A 12144-nucleotide genomic window follows, 5' to 3' on the forward strand; every position below is an offset into this window, starting at 1 on the left:
TTTTTTTAGAAATTCATTATTTTTAAAAAAAATGAATTATTGCGTCAGCGGTGATGACTCCCACTCGCGGGCCGGCGAGTGGGCGTCACGCATGGCGCAGGGGCGCGCCACGTCGCCATGGAGCGTGGAGAGACAGCCCGTACCTTGTCCCGCAGGGACGGGTCGCGGAACGCGATCGTGACGGGCGCGGGACGGGCTGGTGTGCCGCAACGCGTCGCGCGAGGGTTCCATCTCTACGGAATGCGGGACGGTAGCGCGCCGCGTAGTGGATGGCCTTAAATTATATCGTTTTGAGATTTCTTTAATATCTTATTTGTTAAACTACAAATTTACCCCATTAATTTAAAAAAATCGCTTGTTCACCATCATTCGTTCACTCATAATTCCACCCCCTCCAACTTATTTCGTAGATATACCACGAGTATACATTACAAGGGTGTTCGGTTTGGCAAGATTAAATCTAATGATTAAATATGTATCATATTTGGTTCATAAGATTGAACCCTACAACTTAATCTTAGATGGATAGTCTCATGATAATTAGTCATAGCCTCTCCCTCCAACTAAAATAATCCCAAACTTAATCCTAGATGGATAGTCTAATGATATAAGTCATGTCAACCGAACGGCACCTACGTGTATGGATTATCTGCAGTGTGTATTATGTCCATAGTTGCATGTAGTATGTGTATTGTGTGTGGTGCAAAATGTATAGTGATCTAGGGAAACCACTGCTAAAATGCAATCTAGAGAACACAAATTTAGTTCACTATAAGAGCGATTTAGTTCACTACACGAAGGAGTGAACCAATACGCCATTACAATGAACTAAATCATTTACAGAGTAAATACTTCACTATAACGGTGTTTTGGCTCACTCTTTGTTTTTAAATTTATATTGTGAACTAAAACGCCCATATAGTGAACTAGATCAAGAGATCGTCTTGATCTAATGGCTGAGATTAGTTTTCTAATTATGCACTTAATATTAGTTATACTTTGATCATCTCCTGTGAATGTATACCATATGTATGGTGGGCTGATCTTATCGAAACACTAGGACTCAAATAAAGAAGACAGAAATTCCTCACGGATGAGGAGCTGAAAAACTCACGAAGGAGATATTCACTGAAATTTTCGTCCCTCTCTTATAATTAGGAGTAGGCGAAATTTTCACTTAAAAATTGTATATCTCTTCTGTCTCCTTTATTCTCCTATTTATAATAGTTACATATTGGGCCCAGTCAGGGATCTATGGAAGGCTTTGGATATGGGCTCCCCCAATTAGCATTTTACTAATTAAATTGAACCCACAATTTAATACAAATCCGAAAATCCGAAGTAATATTAAACTCCCCATCCAAATCCGAAAATTACAAGTAATCCGGGTTTCCATTTTGTTTATTATTTATTTCTCGCGCTTAAGATATAAATGTCCATTAATTAATTAAAGTCTGCTATGGACTTAATTAATTGACATCTTATTAATTCCAAGAGTGGACTTAGCAAGAAACACTTATTTATTATTCATAGAGTAATAAAACTCCAACTGGCCAGTTTTCGAATAATAAAACCTTGTTCAAGCTCCTCTTGAGGACATTATCAAACGAGACTCACCTCGCGCATGATTCAACATAATAGCAATCCTAGCACCGCTAGATAATGATCACCACTACGCAATATACCTGGATCGTTGGGTGACGAAAAACCCGCACCTCTGGTAAGTCAAAGTAGTAGATACTCAATGTCGTATGCTCAATGCTAACGTATGTAGATTAAGAAATTAATTATCAAGACCTCGTCTTTCAGTAGATAGCATAAAGACTCGTCTTGCTGTTAGATCCATTCAGTGCTATACCACACCAACGTCATCTTATTTCAATAAGGCTTAGAAATAATCGGACTGACATTGCAACCTTTCACGATAGGTAGCCAAAGCCTATCTAGGTTGTGAAATTCTTCTTTTCTTTTGCAAAGCATTGCTTAGAACCGACTGTAGTACCTTAAAGTGAGCGCAGCCCACGACCAGTCTACTAAGCAAAAAACTTAGGCTTTGTTTACTTCTTATGCATTTAAATGTTTATAAAACATCTTATAAACGCACAAGCATATAAAATGTAATAATATATTGATTCTATTCGTGCGAAATGCTCGAATAATACTGAATCGGGTCAAAAGTGGATTGTAGAGTTTTTCCGTACACAAGCAAGATTCTATTCGTGCGAACTCGCTCGAAACATGCTTTTCAGTATACTAAACCTAACAATCTCCCACTTATACTCAAAACATGCTTTCGAGTATACCCACTGCCAAAAACTCTCCCACTTATACACAAAGTAGGTCTTGGAGCTAGATATATCAAACTATCATTCATTTCACATCATGTTTGAAACATGTTGCCACAAAGGCATTTTCTGTGAAAAATCTGCTTGGTTGTTCTCTGATAATATCTTTTCCACTACTATGTCTTTCCTGCGTACTTTATCTTTAATTAATTTCATCTCTCTATGTGAATTCTTAGCTTATGATCTCTTGTGTCCCTTGAGTTAACCTTTGCTAGAGTGAAAATTACTCATAGGCATACTCAAACTTACGATCAAAGCTACTAGGAGTATACTTCTAATGTAAACACATATAATGAGGATGACTTACTCGATCACTGATTAGCCATGAGACTTAGTCAATGTATCCCTAAGGACATTACATGAATGACTGGTAAACTAGAATATAGCGATTAGTCTTTCTCAAGTACTATAGTATATCCATTACCTCAATCAAAGTCCTTTGCCATGGTTAAAATGATATATACTTGCTATGCAAAAGCACAACTAATATCAAACTTAGTACACATTATAGCATATATGAGACATCTATCTGCAGAACTAGTCTCATAATTCTTGTTCTCACTAAGTGTCAAACGACACTTGACTAGAGACAAGACAATTCCATCTTGAATGGTAACAACCTTTTCATGGAATTTCCAATGCTAAAATGTTACAAGCTATGTATAGATATAGGATTTCTAAGAGAATCTCAACATTCTTTCTAACAATCTTAAAGAATTAGATGCTTAGAATGTAATTAGTTTCTCTTAAATCCTTTATCTTAAACTGGGTTGACAACCAGTTTCCTACGCTAGATGCCAATAATACCATATTCAATGCACTCTCAACTTCCATGTGCTTACAAACACACTTAAAGGGCACATGTTAAATTCGAAACATTTGACAATCTCAGCAAAACACTTATCTCTGATTTAGATGCTTGCCTAAGACCACAAAGGTCTTCATAAGCTTTCAATCATGTGTTTCTTGCCCTTTATTACATACCCATTAGAATGTTCCATGTAGATGATTTCCTCAAGACTTCTATTAATAGAAATCTGTCTTGACAATCATAATAGATACATTCTAATTTATGTAATTTCTGATAGACAGTAGGATCGAACAAATCTTGGCACAACGACAGCGAGAAGAATGTTCTCATTGGGTAGAACCCATTGTCATTGTCTAGCCATTTGAGATCCATATTTACACTTGCAAATATACTAGCTCCCACTGACTGACACAACCTGTAGGTAGTATTGCAAGTCTTGTAAAACATGTTGTCTATCTTAGCATGTAGTTTGGAATCTATCACCTTTCCAAAGATGAATATCCAAATGAACCAATTCTACATTGTAGTTAAAGGGATTATGTTCAAGTTAATCTAAGACTGCGTCTTACGATACTCTCAGACCCATGAACTTGTTATGTTCCTTAGGAACGCTACCACTACGACATGGTTCTTACAATCTTAGGTTCTGACGTTGATATTATTAGTGCAAATTTTATAATGGTATGAGTCCTTGGTAATGTGGAAAATTCGATATCTCTCTTTATCTTGAGAGTTATCACATTGTTAGGTTTATAGTTCATCTCCTGATCTTCATACAATAATTCTATCTTTGAAGATTACAGAACTAATAATCTTACATCATTTGGGACAACCTTAAAACATACCTCAGTACTCAACTCCAATTACTTGGATACCTTTCCAACATGTGTTGGAACAACATTACACCTTGAGATGTACCAGACTAAAGTCTCTGTAGTCCACAACTCGTGTTTTGTAGAAGGTACTGATTTTGGTAATTTCTTTAAGGTGTATTTCGTTGTATCTAACGTTTATCCCATCAATGATAAGATTTTCATGAGTAAAACTCATCACTTAATCAAACTTGTCTTAGAAAGACTTCGATTCCTTCTTACATGACTATCCCATTCTTTAGAAGAATGCTTGGATTCGTCAATGGAGATTAGACTCCCACTACTGATCATAACCCATTGCTCGTCTTCTTATGGTGTAAACCATTAAGACTTGCTAGTCTCTAGTCTTTCTATGTCGCACTTGTATAAGTATTCTGAATCATAGAATTCTAACTCATAGTGCATCATACAGACATTCTACTTTCAATTTATTTAACAAATAAATTGTTAAAATCTTGATAGTCTAGATCAGTTTGAACAATAGCTAAGTATTTTCTTGGCCTTAAGACTAAGAGCCATAAATACTTTATCATTCATAGTTTAAGAAGTTGATGTGTTGTTTAATACTCAATCTTGTTGCATCTATATTGTTTCAATACTATGATGCCTTAAACATCAACCATAAAACAATAATTGAGCATTAATAGCTCCCACTGCAACAAAAACCTAACTGGATTAAGATCTCATACTTAGAAGTTGCATTGTCATGTAAGTCATTGTCCTTCTATAAAAGATGTCAATCCAACTTACAAAGCATCTTCACTCGCTTTAAACAAACTTTGATGACAATTCAGGTTCTCTCATTTCCATATCTAGTCTTTTGTTCAAATGAACTAGGACTTAGGAAAAATGCAGCCTTTACGAATTCGTCATCTATCATGTTACTTTCCTCTAACAGTAATATAACGACTAATATTCTGAAGGTTTTCTACTTTTCGGTTAAACATTCTTTTAGTCATTTCTTATTACTTCAGGCGATGACTTGAGTCAGAAATTATTTGAGTGATCAAAAGATTCCTCAAAATATTCTGCCCCTTTAGGATATTCCAATCGAATCATCTTGACAGATTCTATTGATATCCATCTTTCATCGTCACTAACCAAGACTTGTCGTGCTACTTAAAAGAAAATAGCTTGACCTTATTCCTCAAAGAACTTGTCAAGTACATGCAAGATGCATTCTCGAACAATCTTCTTGTAATTATGTCGAGAAAATGGAGGACATGAATCAGTGAGTATAAACTCCAAGTTTTAGCGATGAGAATCTTATCCATTTACGTTTCCAGTCTACATAATTTTGGCATTCGAGTTTATTTCTTTAAGGATCGCAGGCAAGATACTGAATGACATAATGAAGATTTGGCAAATAAACTTATTATCACATACTTATGCTCAATACATAATCGCAAATAACCACAAAACAATTATGTATCTTGTAACTGTAAAATTAAAATTTTGTATCCTCCAGAGGAAGTCAATACGCATTAAAATCTTACAATTTTATTGGTCACAACACCGTCGAATAGTCCAGAGACCACAGAGTGGCATGGCCGCCTAATGTTGCCTAAGCAAGACCACCGAATTTAGCATTACAGAATCTCATTTCTACAACACACTCCCATAACAATGCTCATGTGCTGCTAACAAGATCAAGCTATCCCATAAATTCTGTGTGAACTTCTGAATCTCGCAGTTTCTTAGGATTATTGTCCCCACAGAGCAGGTGGCGATAATATTGGAAACCACATTCTAGTTCATACTATTTATTTTTGAGAAGTCCGCCCTCATGAACTCGCTATTTCTTAGGATTATTGTCCCCACAAAGCAGGTGGCGATAATATTAGAAAAAAACTTCATAAATTGCAGACCAATTGATGAAGACCATATACAACGCACTTGTTGTAATTATCGCTTAGATATTTTATATGGTTTTTGCATAATTATCACATAAGTAGATAAGACAGATAATCCACTTAAAATAGATAAACACCAAATAAACAGATAATTCCATTTAATGCATGGCATTTAAACACGCTGGATAATTAACGGAAATTATTTAAGATTTATCTTGGATAATAAGTATCCAATTTCACTTAGGATTTATCAAGATAGTGTTAACTATCTAAATCCAATTAGAATCATTCTAGATTTTATTTCGATAAAATCAAATCCTTCAATTTAAGATAACCTTGACACTTGATTATCATTATTTAAATCGTTCTAGGATATTACTAGATAGAAACGATTCCATCATAATCCATACGATAAATGAAATCCAATTAACTTAGATTTATACAAATCTTAATTCTATTTAGAATAGACATCTAGAATATATCAAGTATTACTTAGAATTTCTTAGATAAATAAATTTATCTAAATCCAATTAAATAAGGATTTTCATATATTATCTTTATCCTAATCTATCTAGGATATAAATCCAAAAGATGATGATAACTTGGATTAATGTTTATTTTAATCCATCTAAGATTTGTCTTAATAGAATTAAATCTATTCAAATCTATAGGATAAAATAAATTAATATAAATATTTATCTTAATTCATCTAGGATTTTATCTTGGATAAATCCACATAAATCCATAGAATAAGATAATATTATATTATAATTATTCATATCTATCTAAGATTTATCTAGGATTAAATCCACATAAATCTATAAGATAAAAATAAAATATTATATTATCACTATCCAAATCCATCTAGAATTTATTTATGAATAAATTCATATAAACTCATAGGATAAGAATAAAATAATATTATCATTATCTAAATCCAACTAGGATTTGTCTCGGAATAAATCCATAGGATATAGATAAAATTAGATTATTATTTTCCAAATATAACTAGGATTCATCTAGGAATAAAATCCAAATAAATCCATTAAATAAAGAAATAATCTAATCAATCCACGATTTGATACAAAATCAAATCTTATATAATATATAAAATCCACAAGATATATTCAAATCTTATTTCCGTATTTATCTTGAATTATTTCCAAAATTGAATCCAAGGATTTAGAAACCCTAATCAAATTTGAAAAGCGAAGTCACGAGACGAGTCGATGCGACGTCGCGCGGGTTCCACCCGCGCGAGCGTCGCGCATAGGGAATTTACCCCAATTCAGCGCCGCTGCACTCCCACTGAGCCCGCAGCCGCTGCTGCTCGTCTCCGTCTCAACCGCTGCGTCGTCGTCACAGCTGTGACGTTGCTTACGCAGCCACTGTTGCCCTCCGTTATCTGGAACACCGCGTCTACTGCCCTAACCGAAGTCAGGGCTGCCGCTGTCCAACGAGGCTGCTGCCGCTGCCTCTACGCATCCGCTCCGATTCAGCGTTGCGACAATATGCTTCGAATTGCCGTCGAATTGAATTAATTCACGTAAAGCATAACAAAGCAATTAAGCTATGCAAACGTCACGCAATTCAAAACACATAACATTATAATACGTAATGATTGAAAGCATAAAAACATGTAATCATTACAAAGGTTTAATCCTCACGTATCTTGAATTAATCACCAAACAAAGTCAAAGCTTCATAAAAGAATTAATTCACGCAGCGGAATATACGGAGCATTCACAATTCGTCGTTAGACAAAAACACTACGAATAGAAATATGCATTCAAGCCACTCATATAACATGAAATTAATTTATATAATCAGAGCAAAAAATTAGCTATGATACCAATTGTTGGGGTTTTGAAGCCCTTGCACAGCGGAAGACATATACAAAACAAATAAATCAGACGTGAGATCTATTTGACCGATTATGAGATTAATCTATTCACTTATTAACACAGAATTGCATGCTAGAACGCAAATAATTCATGCTCATAGAATATAAATCCTAAACATGAATTCTACGGTTTAGAGTTACCGATTTGATCTCCAAAGAATCATCGATTGCTCGCACCTTCTCCACGATGATCTTCAATACTAGACCACAGATCTTCTGACTGGTGTCCCGAAATGTATTCCGACATCAGGGTGGGCTGATCTTATCGAAACACTAGGACTCGAATAAAGAAGACAGAAATTCCTCACGAAGGAGGAGCTGAAAAACTCACGGAGGAGATATTCACTGAAATTTTCGTCCCTCTCTTATAATTAGGAGTAGGCGAAATTTTCACTTAAAAATTGTATATCTCTTCTGTCTCCTTTATTCTCCTATTTATAATAGTTACATATTGGGCCCAGTCAGGGATCTATGGAAGGCTTTGGATATGAGCTCCCCCAATTAGTTTTTTACTAATTAAATTGAACCCACAATTTAATACAAGCTTATATTGGAATATTACGAGCAGCCACTACAGAAGTAATATTGAACTCCCCATCCAAATCCGAAATTACAAGTAATCCGGGTTTCCATTTTGTTTATTATTTATTTCTCGCGCTTAAGATATAAATGTCCATTAATTAATTAAAGTCTGCTATGGACTTAATTAATTGACATCTTATTAATTCCAAGAGTGGACTTAGCAAGAAACACTTATTTATTATTCATAGAGTAATAAAACTCCAACTGGCCAGTTTCCGAATAATAAAACCTTGTTCAAGCTCCTCTTGAGGACATTATCAAACGAGACTCACCTCGCGCATGATTCAACATAATAGCAATCCTAGCACCGCTAGATAATGATCACCACTACCCAATATACCTGGATCGTTGGGTGATGAAAAACCCGCACCTCTGGTAAGTCAAAGTAGTAGATACTTAATGTCGTATGCTCAATGCTAACGTATGTAGATTAAGAAATTAATTATCAAGACCTCGTCTTTCAGTAGATAGCATAAAGACTCGTCTTGCTGATAGATCCATTCAGTGCTATACCACACCAACGTCATCTTATTTTAATAAGGCTTAGAAATAATCGGATTGACATTGCAACCTTTCACGATAAGTAGCCAAAGCCTATCTAGGTTGTGAAATTCTTCTTTTCTTTTGCAAAGCATTGCTTAGAACCGACTGTAGTACCTTAAAGTGAGCGCAGCCCACGACCAGTCTACTAAGCAAAAGACTTAGGCTTTGTTTACTTCTTATGCATTTAAATGTTTATAAAACATCTTATAAACGCACAAGCAAACAAAATGTAATAATATATTGATTCTATTCGTGCGAAATGCTCGAATAATACTGACTCGGGTCAAAAGTGGATTGTAGAGTTTTTCCGTACACAAGCAAGATTCTATTCGTGCGAACTTGCTCGAAACATGCTTTTCAGTATACTAAACCTAACAAGGGTTTGGCATCTCACATTACTGGAGTTACAGACCCTTCCCCTCCGACTGATCCGAGCTACAATCGTTGGCAGCAAAGGGACGATTGTTGCTTCAATTGGATCATAAGCAATATCGACGCCAGCCTCGTAAATGAGGTTTCCCAATACGAAACGGCTTACGACTTGTGGGATAGTATAGCCACCACGTATGGAAGCGGCGCCGATCAATTCCAGATTTCAGACCTACACAGACGAGCATATAACATCAAACAAGGAGATTCAACACTGAAACAACTATGGCAGAAGCTTCATGATCTCTAGATATCAATCGATACAAGGGATCCAAACCCGATGGACACTCCGTCCAGCATCGAGAAGTATAACCAACACACACAAAGGCACAAATTGTACCAGTTCATATGGGCCTTAGACGATCAACGGTACAACAAAATTAAAAGAGAAATCCTAAACATGGATCCCATCCCAACCGCAAGGAAGGCCTATGGATTGGTCAGAAGGGAGTTAGTCAATGAAAAGCTCCTCAACCCAGAAACGAAGGATACCGGAATCAGAGTAGGACTCGCGGTATTCGATCTAAACTGATCTCAACAACATCAACCACCAAGGAACCCTAACTATTAGAAGGAGGACGATAAAAACAAATTAACATGTAGCCATTGTGGAGGAAGAAAACACACCAGAGATACGTGTTTCCACATTCACGGGTTCCCGGAATGGTGGGAAGAAATGAAGCGAGCAAGGCAGGCCCGGAATGGAGGCCGAAACGGAGGAGGTAGAGGAGGCGGCAGAGCCTCAGCCGCCGTCGGTCACGACCACGCCACCAGCACCGAAAATTCGGCGGGTGGCAGCGTTGGTAACAACATCAGCAGAGAGATCAAAACCGAGGAGAAACCCAAAATCGGCTCCGTATCCATTGCAAGGACATGGTCCGAAGGTACAACACCACCAATCGGAGAAACCAAAGGAGAATCTGCTAGGGTTCCCACAGGCGAGAGGATGGAGGCGACTAGGGTTCCGGAAAAAACCTCTTTAAACGCCCTACTCCCAGAAATCCCAAAACCACCCCAAAATTTGCCAAAACCCCGAAAATTACCCCATCCCCTAAAATATCCTCCATTTCTACCCCCAGATCCTAAGATATCCCAAAAACACCCCACATTAATTTTACATCACTCTTTCCACCCCAAACTTTCCACAAATCCCAATTTAACCCCCACAGAAAGGATAAATTCCGAACAGACCCCTCCCTTGCAAAAACTTTGCAAATCACACCCCAACCTTCCGAAAAATTTGAAAGCCAACCAACCATACCGTGTCGGAACTCCTTTGACGCCTTAGCATGTTCCTCTACATCCATTTCTGTCCCAAAAGACCCTCACTGGATTTTTGATTGTGGGGCAACGGATACGATTTCATGCGAAGCCTCAGATTTTGTAACAATTGCCAAATCCAAAAAATCCTACGTCCAAACTACCAGTGGGGACCTAGCCAAAGTTATGGGGGCAGGCACAATAAATATCTCGCCGACTCTATGCCTCTCTAATTGCCTTTTTGTCCCGTCTTTATCACATAAGTTGTTATCAATTAGTCATGTGACTAGAAAACTGAACTGTAAATTACTAATGCAACATCGATTTTGCATGTTACAGGATATCAAGACGGGGACGATAGTTGGGCGTGGCACTGAGCGGAGCGGACTGTACTATGTGGACGAGATAGCCCAACAGAGTGCGGCAATGATACTGACTTCCGGACCGACTGACAGACAGGCTTGGCTATGGCATCGTCGGTTAGGACACCCATCCTAAGGATATTTTCGACTTCTTTTTCCTGAATTAGCTAGAACATTGAACTCTTTTCATTGTGATACTTGTGTGTTGGCCAAAAACCATAGACATTCATTCAAGTTAAACAATACGAGAGTCAAATCTCCTTTTTCCTTGGTTCACTCCGATGTTTGGGGTCCAGCACCTATCACTGGGGGCAAGGTTTTCGTTATTTTGTACTTTTTATTGATGATTACTCCCGCATGACCTGGATCTATTTCTTGAAAAATAAACATGACGTGTTTGATAAGTTCATAGATTTCTATAACTTTATTCAAACTCAATATAAACACACCATTCAGATTCTTAGGTCGGACAATGGGGGGGAATTTGTCAACAATAAAATGCAAGAGTTTTTAGGATTAACGGGTGGTCCACTAAACCTCATGTGCATACAATCCAGAATAAAATGGGGTTGCCGAAAGAAAAAACTGTTACATCCTCGAAATTACCCGAGCCCTTCTAATTGAATCCAAGGTTCCAAAATCTTTTTGGCCCGAAGCTACAGGCACTGTCGTATACCTCATAAATTGTCTACCTACCGGCATACTAAACTTTAAAACTCCCTTGGACACCTTTTACCAACACTTCGACATCCCATCATCTCTGTCCCTAGAACCCAGAGTCTTCGGATACTCGGTCTTTGTCCACATTCCTAAGCAAGACCGTTCCAAATTTGATCCCTGTGCCCTAAAATGTGTATTTCTTGGCTATGGAAAAAATCAAAAGGGATATCGATGCTACGACCCAAAGACCCGTAGGATACCCACCACCATGAATTGCGATTTTGTGGAAGGTGAATACTTCTACGCCCAATCTAGTAGTCAGGGGGAAGCACAACCTTCAGACAGTAGTCCTCAAGATGGCCTCCTAGATTGGTTGCCAAGTACCCAAAATCACCAATTCGAGGGAGAACCACGACGAGGGGGAGAGCCACAGCCAAATCCTATCATAGATGTTGATCCACCTGAGAAAGTTAGCAACACCGCCGGGTCATCGAGTCGTGTAGTACAGAACGAAGAACAAAGTG

This window comes from Salvia splendens, chromosome 11, assembly GCF_004379255.2.
Source record: "Salvia splendens isolate huo1 chromosome 11, SspV2, whole genome shotgun sequence".
NCBI lineage: Eukaryota > Viridiplantae > Streptophyta > Magnoliopsida > Lamiales > Lamiaceae > Salvia > Salvia splendens.